General features: G+C 42.1%; 1 protein-coding gene across 1 annotated transcript in view; it reads right to left on the reverse strand.

Moving 5' to 3' along the window:
• LOC140712269 (uncharacterized) overlaps positions 1-19,035 on the reverse strand; it is a 51,218-nt gene that overhangs the window by 12,660 nt on the left and 19,523 nt on the right. The gene's annotated exons all lie outside the window — the stretch shown is intronic.

Here is a 19,035-nt window from a genome sequence, read left to right on the forward strand (position 1 = left end):
TCTCACCCAGGCTGGAGTGCAGTGGCACGATTTCGGCTCACTGCAGCTTCCGCCTTCCTGGGTTCAGTGATTCTCCTGCCTCAGCCTCCCAAGTGGCTGGGATTATAGGCACATGTCACCACACCTGGCTAATTTTTGTATTTTTAGCAGAAACGGGGTTTCACCATATTGGCCATGCTGGTCTCGAACTCCTGACCTTATGATCCGCCCACCTCGGCCTCCCAAAGTGCTGGGATTACAGGCATGAACCACCATGCCCGGCCTTAAATTAATTTTCATTTAAGGTGTAATGTTTAGGTCATGGTTTGCGTTTTTGCCTATGGTTGTCCAATTGCTCCAGTACCATTTGTTGAAAAGGTTATCCTTCTTGTCAAAAATCAATTAAGCATATTTCAGTGGGTCTATTTCTGGAATATTTACTCTGTTTCACTGATCTGTATATCTATCACTCTGTCAATACCATACTGTCTTAATTGTGGTAGGCATATAGTAAACCTTAATATTGGATAGAGTGATTCCTCTCACTTTATTATATATCAAGATTATTTTAGCTATTCCAGAGCCCATTCCTTTCCACATAAATTTCCGAATAAGTTTGTCCATGTATACAGAAATGCTTTCTGGGGTTGTAATAGAAATTGTATTAAATCTGTAGATTAATTCGGAAGAATATCTTTATTATGTTGAATCTTTCAATCTATAATCATAGTAGGTGTCTCCATTACTTTTTGTTTCCTTTGATTTCTTTCATCAGGATTTTGTAATTTTCAGCACATATATTAAATAAAATATATTTCGAAGTATATCTAGCCCAGGTGCAGTGGCTCATGCATGTAATCCTAGCACTTTGAGAAGCCAAGATAGGTGGATCACTTGAGCCCAGAGGTTCGAAACCAGCCTGGGTAACATGGTAAAACCCCACCTCTACAAAAAAACAGAAAAATTAGCCAGGCATGTGACCCATGCCTGTAGTCCCAGCTGTAAGGTGAGAAGACTGCCTGAGCTCAGGAGGTCAAACCTGCAGTGAGCCATGATCATATGACTGCACTCCAGGCTGGGCAATAGAATGAGACTCTGTCTCAAAAAAAAAAAAAAAAAAAAAAAAAAAAAAGCTATCTATCTAAATATTTCATTTTGTCTGAGTGTCATATGGAAATGCAAAAGTTTTTTTGTGTGTTGATCTTGTATTCTAAATCCTCACTAAACTCATTTAGTTCCAAGAGATTCTTTGTAGACTTCTTGGGATTTTCTACACAGGCAATTATATTATCGGCAAACAGAGATAGTTTTGCTTCCTCCTTTCTAACCTGTATACTTTTCTTTTTCTTGCCTATTGCAATAACTTCCAGGACCATGTTGAAGTGGTGAGAGCAGACTTCCTTGCCTTTTTGTCGTGATCTTAGTGGAAAAACATTCATTCTTTCATCATTAAGTATGATGCTAGCTCTAGATTTTTGTTTTTGTTTTTGTAGATGCTGTTTATCAAGTTTAGGTATTTCCCTTCTATTCCTAACTTGCTGAGATTTTTTTTATGAATCAATGTTGGATTTTACACTTTTTTGTTTTTGAGATGAAGTCTCACTCTGTCACCCAGGCTGGAGTGCAGTGGCACACTCTCAGCTCACTGCAACCTCCACCTCTTGGGCTCAATTGATCCTCCCACCTCAGTCTCCCAAATAGTTGGGACTACAGACACATGCCACCACGCCTGGCTAATTTTTTTGTACTTTTCATAGAGATGAGGTTTCGCCATGTTGCCCAGGCTGATCTCACACTCCTGGGCTCATACAATCTGCCTGCCTTGGCCTCTGAAAGTGCTGGGATTACAGGAGTGAGCCACGGTGCCCGGTCAAACATTTTTTTCTACATCAAATGGATAGAGTTGTATGATTTTTCTTCTTCAGCTTGTTAATATGGTGAATTACACTGATTGATATTCAAATATCAAACCAACCTTATATACCTAGAAGTCCCACGTGGCTGTGGTACCTAATTCTTTTTATACATTGTTGGATGCAGTTTGCTAATATCTAGTTTAGATTTTTGCATTTAAATTTATGAGAAATATTGTTGTATTCTTTTTTTTTACTGTCTTTGATTTTAGGATCAGGGTAACACTTGTTCCATAAAATGAGTTGGGAAGTGTTTGCGCCTCTTCTCTTTCCTGGAAGAGATTGTGTAAAATGTGTGCTGATTATTCTTTAAGTGTGTGATGGAACTCTCCAATGAAACTAAGCCTGATTTTACATATTTATTTATTTACTTTTCTGGTAGGGATTGAGAGTGAGTAAATTTTTTTTTTCTTTTTGAGATGGAATCTCACTCCGTCACCCAGGCTGGAGTGCAATGCTGCAGTCTTGGCTCACTGCAACCTCTGCCTCCCGGGCTCAAGCGATTCTTGTGCCTCAGCCTCCCAAGTAGCTGGTACTACAGTGTGCATCACTACGCCTGGCTAATTTTTTATATTTTTGGTAGAGATGGGGTTTCGCCATGTTGCCCAGGCTGGTCTCGAACTCCTAAGCTCAGGTGATCCATTTGCCTCAGCCTCCCAAAAAGAGAGAGTAAATTTTTTGGAACGGTTTAGATTTACAGAAAAATTGAAAATATGGCATAGTTTTCAAATACTGCATATCCATTTTCCCCATTAATGTCTTAGATTAGTATGATACATTTGTTAAAATTAATGAATAATACCGACACATTATTATCAACTAAAATCTATACTTTCTTCAGACTTCCTTAATTTTTACCTAATGTCCTTTTCTTATTGCAGAATTCCATCCAGAATACCACATTACATTTAATTGCCTTGTCTCCTTAGGCTCCTCTTAGCTGTGACAGTTTCTCAAACTCTCCTTGTTTTTTGTTTTTGTTTATTTAGGGTTTTTTTGTTTTGTTTTGTTTTGTTTTGTTTTGTTTTTGAGACAGAATCTCACTCTATTGCCCAGGCTGGAGTGCAGTGGCGTGATCTCAGCTCACTGCCATCTCTGGCTGCCTTCCAGGTTCAAGTGATTCTCCTGCCTCAGCCTCCCGAGTAGTTAGGATTACAAGCGCCCGCCACCATGCCCAGCTAATTTTTGTATTTTTAGAAGAGACGGGGTTTTACCGTGTTGGCCAGACTCGTCTCAAACTCCTGTGAGACCTCAAGTGATCCACCTGCTTCAGCTTCACAAAGTGCTGGGATTACAGGCGTAAGACACCGCGCCCGGCCCTTTTACTTAGTTTTTATTTCATAATCTTAACTCTGCAATTCAGCTAGATGTAAAAGGGAATAAGGAAAATATAGAACCCAAAGAACTGCAGTGAGGGTACAAAGATTATGGAAAGCTGCGAGTGAATGGGGTGGTGAGATGCTCTCCTGAGCTATAGAAGGAAAGGCCTGGTAGTTAAAATAAAACACAAGTCAAATGTATTAGAATGATCCACAGTCAGCAATGGTGATCTTCTTGCTGGTCTTGCCATTCCTGTACCCAAAGCACGCCATGGCTTCTATGATATTCATGCCTTCTTTCACCTTGCCAAAGGCCACATGCTTACCATCCAACCAGTCAATCTTGCAGTGCAGATGAAAAACTGGGAACTGTTTGTGTTGGGTCCAGCATTTGCCATGGACAAGATGCCAGAACCCGTATGCTTCAGGATGAAGTTCTCACCATCAAATTTCTCCTTGTAGACAGACTTGCCACCAGCACTACTGTGGCGCGTGAAGTCAACACCCTGACACATAAACCCTGGAATAATTCTGTAAAAGCAGAAACCCTTATAACCAAATTATTTCTCGTCAGTGCTCAGAGCATGAATGTTTTCTGCTGTTTTTGGAACTTTGCAAACAACTTAAAGGAGATGCAGCTCAAAGTCTCGCCGTCAATGGCGATGTCAAAGAACATGGTGGGGTTGACCGTGACTTGTGGCATAGGGCTATGGGTGGCCCCAGCATCTGCAAAGCATCCTTGTTTTTGATGAGCTTAACAATTTTAAGAAGTTCTGATAAGGTTTTTTTTTTAGAATTTCTCTCCATTAGAATTTTTCTGATGTTTTTCTTATTTGAGACTGAAGTTATAGGTTTCAGGGAGAAAGACCACAGACAGAAAGCGACATATTCATCTCATCATATCAAAGGTACATGCTGTCGGCTGGGTGCGGTGGCTCACACCTGTAATCCTAGCACTTTGGGAGGCCAAGGCGGGTAGATCACCTGAGGTCAGGAGTTGAAGACCAGCCTGGCCAACATGGTGAGACCCCATCTGTACTGAAAATACAAAAATTAGCCAGGCATGGTGGTGGGTGCCTGTAATCCCAGCTACTTGGGAGGCTGAGGCAGGAGAATCACTAGAACCTGGGAGGCAGAGGTTTTAGTGAGCCGAGATCACACCACTGCACTCCAGCCTCAGCAACACAGCAAGACTCTGTGTCAAAACAAACAAATTTTAAAAACCACACAGAGAGATACACATGATTCTGTGTTGCAAACTAACTTCTGAAAATTCTGTATTCCTGGCCGGGTGTGGTGGCTCACACGTGTAATCCCAGCACTTTGGGAGGCCAACACGTGTGGTTTACCTGAGGTCAGGAGTTCGAGACCAGCCTGGCCAACATGGTGAAACCCTGTCTCTACTAAAAATACAAAAATTATCTGGGCATGGTGGCACACGCCTGTAATCCCAGCTACTTGGGAGGCTGAGGCAGGAGAATTGCTTGAGTCCAAGAGGCAGAGGTGGCAGTCAGCTGAAATCGTGCCACTACACTCCAACCTGGCCAACAGAGTGAGACTCTGTCTCAACAAAAAAGAAAAAAACAATTCTATATTCCTCTCTCAGAGATTCACAACTCACAATTGTATATTCAAGGCTCTGAGAAGTCCTGTTACAAGGAAACACTCTTATTATTGCTTAATCTGGAGTTACTCAGATCACACAACTTTTTTGGTTGCCACAAAATATCTATTAACATATTTTAGAACTAGTGTTCTGAAGCACATAGTTAGGAAATGTGGATTTGCTCATTTTCTAGATAAGGGAACTTGCGTTAAGTGAGTTAAGTGATTTGTGTCAAGTAACAGGACTACTTAGTGATACAACTGGGTCTAAAACCCAGGGTTCCCAAATTCCTAATGGTCCAGTATTTTTGCATCGTACCACGTCGTCACCTATAAGCCAGGTAGTAAGGCTGCTGAAAAACAATAGGGAATGGCTTTTAAAAGTAATTTTATTGGTTGGCTGTAGTGGCTCGTCCCTGTAATCCCAGCACTTTGGGAGGCCAAGGTGGGAGGATTGCTTGAGCTCAGGAGTTTGAGACCAGCCTGGGCAACATGGTGAAGCCTCGTCTCTACAAAAAATACAAAAATTAGCCAGGCGTGGTGGCATGCGCCTGTAGTCCCAGCTACTCAAGAAGCTGAGGTGGCAGGATCCCTTGAGCCTGGGAGGTCAAGGCTGCCATAAGCCATGATCATGCCACTGCACTCCAACCTGGGTGACAGAGTGAGACCCTGTCTCAAAAACAACAACAAAAAAACCCCACAATTTTATTATAAAATATTTATCTACATAATATGTTGTTTATGACATGTTATATGTTTGGCATAAAACATATGGCATAAAACAATATTAAGAAAAGCAGGCCGGGCGCGGTGGCTCACGCCTGTAATCCCAGTACTTTGGGAAGCCGAGGCGGGTGGATCACGAGGTCAGGAGATCAAGACCATCCTGGCTAACACGGTGAAACCTCGTCTCTACTAAAAATGCAAAAAATTAGCCGGGTGTGGTGGTGGGCGCCTGTAGTCCTGGTTACTCAGGAGGCTGAGGCAGGAGAATGCTGTGAACCTGGGGGGCAGAGCTTGCAGTGAGCCGAGATCGCGCCACAGCACTCCAGCCTGGGCGACAGAGCGAGACCCCGTCTCAAAAAAAAAAAAAAAAAAGAAAGAAAGAAAAGAAAAGAAAAGCACCTGTGTATCATCACCCAGCTTAAGAAGGAGAATATTATTGGAAACTTGGAAGCAACTTGTAGGCCCTTCCCCAATTACACCACCCTGTGTTTATCATTGTGATTATCATGCTTTGCTTTTCTTTATAGTTTCACTACATAGACGGATCCCTAAAATGCATTATTCTATTTGACACATTTTGAACCTTTAATTAATGGTATTACTGTAGTATTCTCTTGCAACTTGCAAAGCTTTTGCTCATTAATTTCTTGAGATTCGTCAATGTTACTAAGTATAGCTGTAACTCTTTCATTGCTACACAGACTATTATTGGGTGAATACATCACAATTTTTTTTTTCTTTTTTGAGACAGAGTCTTGCTCTGTCGCCAGGCTAAAGTGCAGTGGCACGATCTCAGCTCACTGCAGCCTCCACTTCCCGGGTTCAAGCGATTCTCCTGCCTCAGCCTCCCAAGTAGCTGGGACTACAGGTGCACACTACCATGCCCAGCTAATTTTTGTATTTGTAGTAGAAACAGGGTTTCACCATGTTGGCCAGGATGGTCTTGATGTCTTGACATCATGATCTGCCCCCCTCAGCTTTTCAAAGTGCTGGGATTACAGGCGTCAGCCACCACACCTGGCCTCATCACAATTTATTTATTCATTCTCTGTTAATTGATCTTTGAGTTGTTTCTGTTGTAGTCCATCACTGTAACAAAATACCTGAGACTGAGTAATTTATAAAGAACAGAATTTTTTTTTCTCACAGTCTGGAGGCTGTGAAGCCTAGATCAAGGTGCCAGTGGGATCCTTGTCTGGTGAGAGCTGCCCTCTGCTTCCAAGATGGTACCTTGATGCTACTGGGTCTTCACATGGTTGAAGGAAGGAGAGAAGGGGGAAAATGGCTGAACTCCCACCATCAATTTCTTTCATAATGGCATCAATCTACTCATGATGGCAGAGCCCAAATGACCCACATACCTCTCAAAAGACCTCACATCCCAGCACTGTTGCATTGGGTATTAAGTTTCCAACACATGAATTTGTCAAGATATATTCAGACTATAGCACCTTCTCTTTTTCTTTTGGTTTAGTATAAACCATGTCTGAAGTGTTTTACATGCACAGACATGTATAAGCACACTTGCTAGTGTTTGTGTAAGTTATAACCTCAGAGAAATTGCTGGGTTATAGCACCCATCTTCAGTTTTATTAGAGAATATGAAATTGTCATTCAATTGACAATTGACATTGTCACCAGCAGTTTAAGAGTGTTTCCATTGTTCTATACTTAGCAACATTATCTCACCAGACATTTTTTAAAAACTTTATATTATGGAAAATTTCACACAAGTACAAGAATTATATTATAAACTATCCCCTGGCTTCAACATTTACCAACTCATGGCCAATCTATCATGGGCTATTTTGGAACATTTGAAAGCTAATCTCAGATATCTGAGATTACCTCATCTGTAAACATTTCATAATGTATCCCTAAAAAATAAGGACTCTGCCTTTTAAAATTTGAGGTAAAACATACAGTACACAAATCTTTTTTTTTTTTTTTTTTTTTTTTTTTGAGACAGGGTCTCTCTCTGTCACCCAGGCTGGAGTACAGTGGCACGATCTCAGCTCACTGCAACCTCCACCTTCTGGGTTCAAGTGATTCTCCTGCCTCAGCCCCCCAAGTAGCTGGGATTATAGGCATGCACCACCACGCCCGGCTAATTTTTGAATTTTTAGTAGAGACAGGATTTCACTATGTTGGCCAGGCTGGTCTTGAACTGCTGACCTCAAGTGATCCACCATCCTCAGCCTCCCAAAGTGCTGAGATTACAGGAATGAGCCGAACCTGTACACAAATCTTAAGAGTACAATTTAGTGAATGGTGATTTGTTTTTTTTTACATATACATGTACACAACTGTGAAACCACCATCATGATCAAGATCTAGACTATTTCCAGCTCCTCCAGAAAGTTCCTTTGTAGCACTCTTTAAAAACGTAAGAACAACACCACTATCATGCCTAAAATAATTGCAATAATTCTTTAATATCATGAAATATCCATTAAATGATCTAAGTTCAATTGTCACTTTTAAAAATTTGTTTGCTTGTTTTATTGTCACTCAAATCAGGATCCAAATAAAAACCATCTTTGTCCCCTTTCAGGCAATTTATTTGGTGAACAAACCAGGTGGTGTGTTCTGCAATTTCCCAGTCCGGGTTTTGTTGAATGCAGTCACAAGGTGCTGTTTAACATGTTCCAGCAATGTGTGTGTTACATCCAGAGAACTGATCAAATTTCCAATAAGAACATTTCTTAAGTGGTGGTATATTCTTCCATTAGGAGGCACATGACATTTTGTTATGTCTGTTTCGTGTGTTAAGGCAGCAATTATTGATAATCACTGCTTAGTTCATTATTTCTTTGGAGATTCTGTCATTCTTTTTCAATATATTAGCAGACTATGTATCTGAAGAGAAATATTTCATTATCAATTACTTGGTTACCATGAGGTGTAGCTTATACAGGAAACTGCCAGACTTTCAATTTTCAATCAGTATAAAATATAAAATGATGTTGTGGTTTTAATTTTCCATTTCTCTGATTTACTGGTGAAATCATCGTATGTTCCATGTTTTCTTTTTTTTTTTTTTTTTTTTTTTTTTTTGAGGCGATGTCTCGCTCTGTCGCCCAGGCTGGAGTGCAGTGGCACTATCTCGGCTCACTGCAAGCTCCGCCTCCTGGGTTCACGCCATTCTCCTGCCTCAGCCTCCCGAGTAGCTGGGACTACAGGCGCCTGCCACCACGCCCGGCTAATTTTTTTGTATTTTTAGTAGAGATGGGGTTTCACCGTGTTAACCAGGATGGTCTCGATCTCCTGACCTCGTGATCCACCCATCTCGGCCTCCCAAAGTGCTGGGATTACAGGCTTGAGCCACCGCGCCCGGCCCATGTTTTCTTTTTCTTCTGTGAATTGCCTATTCATTTTTTTTTTTTTTTTTTTTTTGAGACAGTCTTGCTCTGTCCCCAGGCTGGCGTGCAGTGGTGCAACCTCAGCTCACTGCGACCTCCGCCTCCCGGGTTCAAGCAATTCTCCTGCCTCAGCCTCCTGAGTAGCTGGGACTGCAGGCATGTGCCACCATGCCCAGCTAATTTTTGTATTTTTAGTAGAGATGAGGTTTCAGCATGTTGGCCAGGATGGTCTCAATCTCCTGACCTTGTGATCCACCCGTCTCGGACTCCCAAAGTGTTGGGATTACAGGCGTGAGCCACCGCGCCCGGCTGTGAATTGCCTATTCTTACCTTTTGTCCATTTCTCCCCTTGGATTGTATGTCTTCTTCTTACTAATTTTTAAGAATTGTTCACATATTTTAGATATGAATTATTTGTTGGTTGTAAATATCTTCTTCCAGTTTGTGGCATTCAACTTTTGGCCTCTGAGGTTTTCCCTTACTTTGTTACCAATTTGGATATACACTTTTAAAAGATGAGCCGAACACAGTGGCTCATGCCTGTAATCTCAGAATTTTGGTAAACTGAGGTGGGAGGATCGCTTGAGGCCAGGAGTTCAAGACCAGCCTGAGCAACATAGTGAGACTCCATCTCTACAAATTAATTAATTAATTAATTTGAGACACAGTCTTGCTCTGTCGGCCAGGCTGGAGTGAAATGGCATCATCTCGGCTCACTGCAACCTCTGCCTCTGCCTCCTGGGTTCAAGCGATTCTCCTGCCTCAGCCTCCTGAGTAGCTGGGATTACAGGTGCATGCCACCATGCCCAGCTAATTTTTTTTTTTTTTTTTTTTTTTGTATTTTTAGTAGGACGAGGTTTCACTGTGTTGGTCAGGCTGGTCTTGAACTCAATTAGCCAGGCATGGTGGCTCACATCTGTAGTCCCAGCTACTTGGGAGGCTTAGGGGGGAGGATTGTTTGAGCCCAGGAGTTTGAGGCTGCAGTGAGCTATGATCATTCCACTGCACTCCAGCCTGGGTGACAGAGCAAGACCCTATGTCTAAAAATAAAAAATAAAAATAAAATAAAAAAATGTTTGGCCAGGTGCGGTGGCTCACGCATGTAATCCCAGCCCTTTGGGAGGCCAAGGCAGGCGGCTCAAGAGATAGACACCATTCTGGCCAACATGGTGAAACCCTGTCTCTACTAAAAATACAAAAATTTACCTGGGCATGGTGGCATGAGCCTGTAGTCCTAGCTACTTGGGAGGCTGAGGCAGGAGAATCACTTGAACCCGGGAGGTGGAGGTTGCCGTGAGCGAAGATTGTGCCACTGCACTCCAGCCTGGCAACAGAGCAGGATTCCGTCTCAAATAAATAAATAAATAAATTTAATTAAATTAAAAGATGTTTATCTTGCCATGTAAAGGACACAGATATGCACACCACTAGCAACATGTGGTGTAAACGTAAGGTGAAATTTACTGGGAAACTTACAGGCAGAACATCAGCAGTCTACATGGATCCCATGTCATCTTGCTGTCTTGTGGATCCATGTGCTTGTACAAGGTACCTCTAACTGACTGAGAAATTAGGCTATAACAATAGGAGCTTCCTGGTCATTGAAACTAGTTTGTTCTAAAGGAAGAGGCTCTGGAGCTCAGCCACCAGCAAACCTGTTCTTCTGCTGAGCAAACACAGACCTGCTGAGGCAGCCTCTTGCTAAGTGTGGGAGAGAAAATGAGCCTCCAATGCCATCTGGATTTGTGTCTCCTTGTATCTGAGGTGTTTTGTAATGGGATCTTTTTTTCAGACTATCTAGCCTGCCATTTTACCAGAAATGGAAGTCCTCTAAAGGATGTTTTAAGGTCAACAGAGTGCTTACCATTAGACTGCGCATAGAATAACATAAGCCAAGCTACACATTGCGGCTAGATCAATCTTCTTGACATTTTCACCTAGTTCATGTTACTCTCTGGCTGAAAAGCTTGCAGTCATACCTCAATTCCTACCTATTAATGTAGGTAGGAATTCTGCAATCTTGTCCCAATCTGGTTCTCTGATCTCACCTTTATATAAATCTCCATCCTACTAAATTGAACTCTTTCATGTCCTTTAAGAGCACCAAGAAATGCTGCTGTCTTGCCTCTTCCCTCCAATTATCCAAGCCAGAAGTCTCCTCTGAGACCTGAGACAAATTCTCCCTTCTCTCTGAAGTGTCCTCTGACCCTTCCTGTCCCTTGTGAACAATTTGACTGTGGAGCAGCAACAATGATTTTTTTTTTTTTTTTTTTTTTTAAAAAAAAAAAAAAAAAACAGGGTCTTGCTCTGTGGCCCAGGCTGAAGTGCAATGGTCTGGTACAATCTCAGCTCACTACAACCTCCACATCTTGGGCTCAGGTGATCTTCCCGCCTCAGCTTCCCAAGTAGCTGGGACTACAGGCATGCAACACCACACCAGGCTAATTTTTGTAATTTTAGTAGAGACGGGATTTCGCCATGTTGGCCAGGCTGGTCTTGAACTCCAGGACTCAAGTGATCTAACCACCTCAGCCTCCCAAAGTGCTGGGATTACAGGCCTGAGCCTCTGCGCCCAACCAATGATGCCTTTTGACAGTCCTCACCAGATTCGGATGTGCTCCCCACATCTCTCAGCATGCTTTGCAGTTGCGTTGGGGCTGTGAAACTAGCTCTAGCCAGGAGACCAAAAAAGTGACATGTGGCACTTCTGGGCCCAAGGCACTTAAGAGTGAATATTTTTCCTCTACCCTTTACTTCACTACTGTGGCAACTGCACGTTCTAGATGGCATTGCTACAATACTGAGGAGAACCATCCTGCCCACGTTGAACATTATGTGAATGAGAAACCATGGAACTTTGAGAATCGATTTATGTCTGCAGCATTGACTAACCTATCCTTCTTCATGCAGATCTCCTTTCATTTGAACAATATAAAAGTGTTAATAGATTATGTCTTGACTCTGACATTATTTTTTCTTTCTCTTACTCATTATTTTTGCCTGCCAAACATCGCCACCCCATCCTCTGAAAAAATACCCCTTATTCCAGAGGGATCTTTGTGGGACTGGTTATGTTCTTACACCCCACAGTTGACCAGTCGAGGGATCTGACCCAAGCCAGGCCAGTGAGCTCCTCCCCATGATTTTTGACTTGGAACCAAGAGAGTCAACTCAGACTTTTCTAGTGATTTGGAGGCCTAGGATATAATCCCAGCAGCTGCCAGCAGCCATGCCCTGACCTGTGGGGAAAGCAGGTCTGCAAGAGGATTGAGTTGACACAAGGCTGCAGAGACACTTAAGACCCTACTTCTGATTGTTTCTGAGGCCTACACATGTCCTAAATCTTCATTTTAATGTGCCAAACCTTTCTTGGACTTTTAGAGGCAGCAAAGCCCAGCTTGAGTTAGGTGCCTTGGACTGTCTGTTACCCAGGGTCTGTCACCTGCAACCTAGCAAGTCCAGCTGATGTCTGTCTATTCTTTCTCCTGCAGAAGCATCCTCAAACCAACAAACCAGGAGTGTGGAAAACTGTTTGTCTCTAAGGTTGCCCCCCAAGTGGTAATGCTCCTTAAGTCAATGAGATGCCCTGATCCACAGTCATATATGTTCCTATCAGACACCTTCTGCCACTGTGTCAAAAAGAGATACATGGAATTTGGCTCCATAGAACCAAAAAGAATGGTTTGGAAAATGAAAGGAGTAGGGACCCTGAAGGCACAAAACCAGCCATGCAGAGGAAACACAACAGCAGGCTGGTTGTGTGGTGTTAATGGGTTCGATGAGACTGTTTTGAGAACAAATCAGTAGGACATCAAGGTTCACACAATTATCAAAGTCCTACTTCAGCAGGAGAGGGTTTTCTTTTAAATGTTTTATAATCAATGAAAACACTGCAGCAGATGCTACTGATGCCCACGCACATCCCTTCAGCCCACCCTCGAGATCACCTGCAATACCTGAGTCTCCTTCCCTGAGGGATTTCTCTGGCTGCAGAGGAGTACCAGGGAGTGGAAACCCCCAAGAGAAACTTTAATTCATGAGGAATGGGAATTGGTGGATAAACATATCTCTCCCTTTGGTAGGACAGGACAATTCTGAGGTGCGTTTTACAGTCTCAAAAAGAGCCCCTTTGGAATGAGCAGTTTCCTCTCTTCCCTGCACTTCTCCACTTCCTCACCATACTAACCATTGATTAATAAACTGCTTGCACCCAAATTCTGATCTCAGGAACTGTTTCAGGGAAACTCAAATGAACACATGATAATAATGGTGATGGCATAATTTACGTGCAGTAAGAGTCACATTTTTTAGAGTACAGTTCTATGAGTTTTGATTAGCAGTTGTGTAAATACCACCAACTACCTATCACCACGCCCCAAAAATTCCTTGGTATTCAACTCCTCCACCTTCGCTACCATTCCCTCATAACCACTGATCTTCATTCCAGGATATCATATAAACAGAATCGTTCCACTATTTAGCCTCTTAGTTTATTTGAGTCTGGCGCCTTCCACTTACCAAAATGCATTAGAGACTCATCCATGTTGATATGGCCAGTCAGTCTATGAGCGCTTCCTTATCTGGTACAACAAGATGTTGCAAACTCATCTTGTGCTTTCCATGCTCCAGACCTCGAACCAGCCATTTCTACAAAGAGCCCTTTTAGTGGAGAATGGTACTTACATACGAAGATCTGGGCATTAGGCCTGCTCATTGTTATGGAGCCTCATAGTGGAAGAGCTAGGGAATATATAAATCACACACACACATACCCCAAGCATATCAGTATTTTATTGCATGGATATGTCATGTACTACGTGTATTCATTCACCAGATGGAAGACATGATGGTTGTTTCCAGTCTTTGGAGGTTATACATAAGGTCATTACAAACATTCCATACAGGTTTTTGTGTGAATAATGATAAGTTTTTATTTCACTTGGGTAAATACCCAGGAGTGGGATTGCTTGGTCAAATGATACATTTATAAGACATTGACAAGTTGCTTTCCAAAAAGCAGTGTAAAAGTGTTCCAGTTGTCCCACTTTCTTATCAGTTCTTGGTATTATCTGTTTTTTAAATTTTGGCCATTCTGACAAGTGTGTAGTGTTATCTATTGTGGTTTTAATTTGCATCTCCCCAGTAATTAATTATGTTGAGCATTTTTTCATGTGTTTAATTGCTACTCATATATCTTCTTTGCTGATGTATCTGTCAAATCTTTAGCCCATCTTAAAATCGAGTTGCTCTCTTATTACTGAGTTTTGAGCATTCTTAAAACATTCTTGGGCTTCAAAATGAAAAGTATTTTTTTTTTCTGATTAGAAATGTAGTGTGTTCTAATTTTTAAAAATCAGGGAGCAGATAAAAAGCTAAAGAAAGTGAAAACAAATTAGAGAACTTTACCACCAAGAGGCAGAGACCCATCAAAGGTGGGTCATTTTACTGACGATGCTAAGGACCTTTCCAACATTACCCCCACTGCTTCCAGCCCTCTGCTATAGGTGGGGTTTCCTCCTACACATAGGACCTCCAAGCTGGTGTGGCCCATGTGATCTGAGGGGCAGACACAGACCCACTGCCAAGTTCCACTAGTATGGCCAAGCCTCTGCTTCAAGGTGAGGATGTAAGCCATGCGCAGTAGCTCACGCCTGTAATCCCAGCACATTGAGAAGCAGAGGCGGGCAGATCAGTTGAGGTCAGGAGTTTGACACCAGCCTGGCCAACATGGTGAAACCCTGTCTCTACTAAAAATACAAAAATTAGCTGGGCATAGTGGTGGATGCCTGTAATCCCAGCTACTCAGGAGGCGGAGGCAGGAGAATCGCTTGAACCAGGGAGGCGGAAATTGCAGTGAGCTGAGATCACTCCACTGCATTCCAGCCTGGGCAACACAGCGAGACTCCATCTCAATTTAAAGAAAAAAAAAAAAAAAAGGCCAGGTGAGGTGGCTCACGCCTATAATCCCAGCACTTTGGGAGGCCAAGGCAGGCGGATCACGAGGTCAGGAGTTTGACACCAGCCTGGCCAATATGGTGAAACCCCATCTCTACTAAACATATCAAAATTAGCCGGGTGTGGTAGCGCGCACCTGTAGTCCCCGCTACTGAGGAGGGTGAGGCAGAGGAATTGCTTGAACCCAGGAGGCAGAGGTTGCAGTGAGCCAAGATTGCGCCACTGCACTCCAGCCTGGACAACAGAGTGAGATGCTGCCTCAATTAAAAAAAAAAAAAAAGATGAGGATATGGTCTATACACTTTTAGTACCTTTTCTCAGGTAGAAACTAGCAAACACCATTCTCTTAGCTCATATAAGCCTGTGAAATGGTGAAATCCAATTACAGTTTTGTTATCTCTGATACAGATACCGAATGGAGAATCCTCTGTTCTGTAGTAAAACTATTTAATACCAGGCAAACACTCTTTCCTTACAAAGAACAACGTCTCACAGAATTCTACAAATGTCATACATTCTTTCCTTGTTATATGTCTATGTGTATTTATATATTCCCTAGCTCTGTCCACTATGAGGGCCCCTTAGCAATAAGCATACCTAATGCCCAGATTTTGGTATCTAAGTATCATTCTCCACCAAAAAGGCTCTTGAAGAAATGGCTGGTTCCAGGTCTGGGGCATGAAAACCACAAGATGAGTTTGCAACATCCTGTTGTACCAGATAAGGAAGTGCTCATAGACTGATGGCCCATATCAAAAAGACCCAAAAGTCAGCTTGAATGGAATTTCTTTTGGCCAAATCTGGGACAATTTGAACATCAAAACAAATAATGATAGCAACATATGACATCCCACTGAATAAAACAGAAATTTACAAATCCATATTATATAAATAGATATACAGAGGGGGAGAAGACAAAAACTCTCCTTGGAGTAGAATGCCAGCTAGTAAGTGTAAAAGGAGTGATGGAATTGGAATACTGCCACTTGTCAATCATTATGCTAATAATTCAGGCACGAAACATCAACCAATGCTAAAACTGCAAGGTGAAAGTTGGATGAGAAACAGGATATTTACACAGCCTCAAAGTTCCTCCCCATGAAGTAGTTATTCATGATAAAATGCAAAAGAGTAGCTTTGGTCGGGCATAGTGGCTCATGCCTGTCATCCCAGCACTTTAGAAGGCCGATGCAGGAGGATCACTTGAGATCAGGAGTTTGAGACCAGCCTGGCCAACATGGTGAAACCCCATCTCCATTAAAAATACAGAAATTAGCTGGGTGTGTTGGCAGGCGCCTGTAGTCCCAGCTACTTGGAAGGCTGAGGCAGGAGAACTGCTTGAACCCAGAAGGCAGAGGTCGCAGTGAAAAGAGATTGTGCCATTGCAGTCCAGCCTGGGCAACAAGAGCGAAACTATCTCAAAAAACGAAACGAAGAAAAAAGAGTAGCTTTGCCATCAGACACTATTAACCTCATTCTGGGACAAACTAACATTATATGCTACCTAAGGGGAATGCAGTCAGTAAAGCTCTCACCATGACTCTCGCCAAAAATGCATAGCCTTGACTGGTGCGATGGCTCACACCTATAATCCCAACAATTTGGGAAGCCAAGGAGGGAGGATTGCTTGAGGCCAGGAGCTCGAGACCAGCCTGGGAAACACAGTGAGACCCCATCTCTACATAAAAAAATTTAAAAAATATTAGTTGGGCATGGTGGTATGGAACCTGTTGTTCCAGTGGCCTGGGAGGCTGAAGCAGGAGGATGCTTGAGCCCAAGAGTTTGAGGCTGCAGTGAGCTATGATCATGCCACTGCACTCCATCCTGGGTGACAGAGTGAGATCCTGTCTGTGAAGAAAAAAAAAAAAAAAACAGAAAAGAAAAAAAAAAGTATAGCTTAATCTAATCATGAGGAAGGAAACATCAGACAAGCTCAACTGAGAGACAGTCTACAAAATAACTAAGCAATTATTCTGGATGGAAGGAAACTACAGAGATGCAACAACTAAGTACAACGTGTGGCCCTGGATTAGATCCTTTTGCTATTAAGGACAGTAACAAGATAGCAAAACTTGATGTTGTCTCTGGACAAACAGGAAATGGGAGTTCCCTGAACTATTCTTGAAATTTTTCTGTAAATTTGAAATTATTTCAAACTACAAAGTAAAAAGAAACAAAATACAGGCAGAGGAAAGCCAGAAGAGTGCTTGATTTATAGGCAGATGCAGAACTAGGACAGAATGCTTAATCTCTTCTTTGTGGCAGAAGGATGAAAGAAACGTCTTTAAACTAAAGTAGAAAAAGAAGGTAACCATGGCTGTAAAATATCAGCATCTCTTTTACAGGCCTTTAATGAAAAATATTTCAGCAAGTAAAATTTTTATTAGTTAGCAAAACTATAACAGAAATAGATCAATCAGGAAAGGAGGCGGGTCTACTAAGGTCAATGTGATTATTGCCACCATCTCATAAACAACTATAGGTGGAAAGCAAGAGTTTAAAGTGGGTAAAATCACTTGCAGTTCAAAATCTAATAAAAATATAGCATTGTGGGCCTAGAGCCAGAGGTATTATTAGAATGGGTTTTAGTACCTATATTTATCCATATGGCACTTTTTTTTTCTTAAGAATCATCCTACTCAACCTTTTCAAATAAAAGATATGCTTTTTAATAAGAAATCTGTGTTTCATCATAAAGATAGAAGAAAGTATGCCATGCCCTTAGCTGAGTTAATCTGGAGACAAACAGACTCTATTTCAAAATTGCACAGTATACTATAGAGACATTGCTTATGGTACGTTTATTTCATGTGGTAAGTCATGTGCAAACATATCAATCAAGGAGCTTACAAACTGACAATGTATGGCCGGGTGTAGTGGCTCATGCTCGTAATCCTAACACTTTGGGAGGCTAAGGCAGGTGAATCACCTGAGGTCAGAAGTTCAAGGCCAGCCTAGCCAACATGGTGAAACCCTGTCTCTACTAAAAAATAAAAAATTAGCCAAGCATGGTGGTGCATGCCTGTAATCCCAGCTACTTGGGAGGCTGAGGCAGGAGAATCGCCTGAACCCGGGAGGCGGAGATTTCATTAAGCCCAGATCGTGTGCCATTGCACTTCAGCCTGGGTGACAAGAGTGAAACTCCATCTCAAAAAGAAAAAACTTGACAATGTATGTAGTAACTCAAGATTGAACACCAGTATTCCCTTGTCGGTGGTTTTGCTACCCATGGTTTCAGTTACCTGTAGTCAACCGCAGTTGTAAAATAGGTAAGTATAATATAATAAGATATTTTGAGAGACAGAGACCACAGTCACATAACTTTTATTACTGTATATTGTTATAATTGTCCTATTTTATTATCAGTTATTAACCTCTTGTGCCTAATTTATAAATTAAACTTTATCATAGGTATGTATGTATAGGAAAAAGCATACTATATATAGGATTTAGTACTATATCTGAGGTTTCAGGCTACTAGATACTTGGGGTCTTGGAACGTAACCCCCATGGATAGGAGCGACTACTGTACTTCCATTGAAAATAACATGCGTACTCTCTCATATGGTCTTGATACCAGCTCAGAGAGGAGGAAAGAGCCATAGTCACTAGTTCAATTTTACAAATAAGGAAACCACATCTAAGCAAGGTGAAATACCCTTCCCAAAGGTGACACAAGTGGCAGAGCTTAGACTCAACATGAGTATCTTAAATTCCCTGCAATTTCCCTGACTCCAGGCTCACTCAAAACAACCATGAACCAACATTAATCTGTAACTCCACGATCTCAAACCATTGTTCATATCTTTCACGTACGGCACAAAAACTCATTTATTCAATAATCACTAGCATAAAGTACTCATATGTAACCCGTTTCTAAAACATTTAACTTTTCTTGAAGTATCAACAGGTGCTTAGGCCAGGCATGGTGGCTCACGCCTGTAATCCCAGCACTTTGAAAGGCTGAACTGGATGGATGACTTAAGGTCAGAAGTTCAAGACTCAACTTGGTGAAACCCCTTCTTTACTAAAAATACAAAAAATTAGCTGGGCATGGTGGCAGGTGCCTGTAATCCCAGCTACTCGGGACACTGAGGCAAGAGAATCAATTGAGCCCAGGAGGCAGAGGTTGCAGTGAGCTGAGATTACACCACTGCACTCCAGCCAGGGCGGCAA

The sequence above is a fragment of the Chlorocebus sabaeus genome, chromosome 8 (assembly GCF_047675955.1).
Source record: "Chlorocebus sabaeus isolate Y175 chromosome 8, mChlSab1.0.hap1, whole genome shotgun sequence".
Classification (NCBI taxonomy): Eukaryota; Metazoa; Chordata; class Mammalia; order Primates; family Cercopithecidae; genus Chlorocebus; species Chlorocebus sabaeus.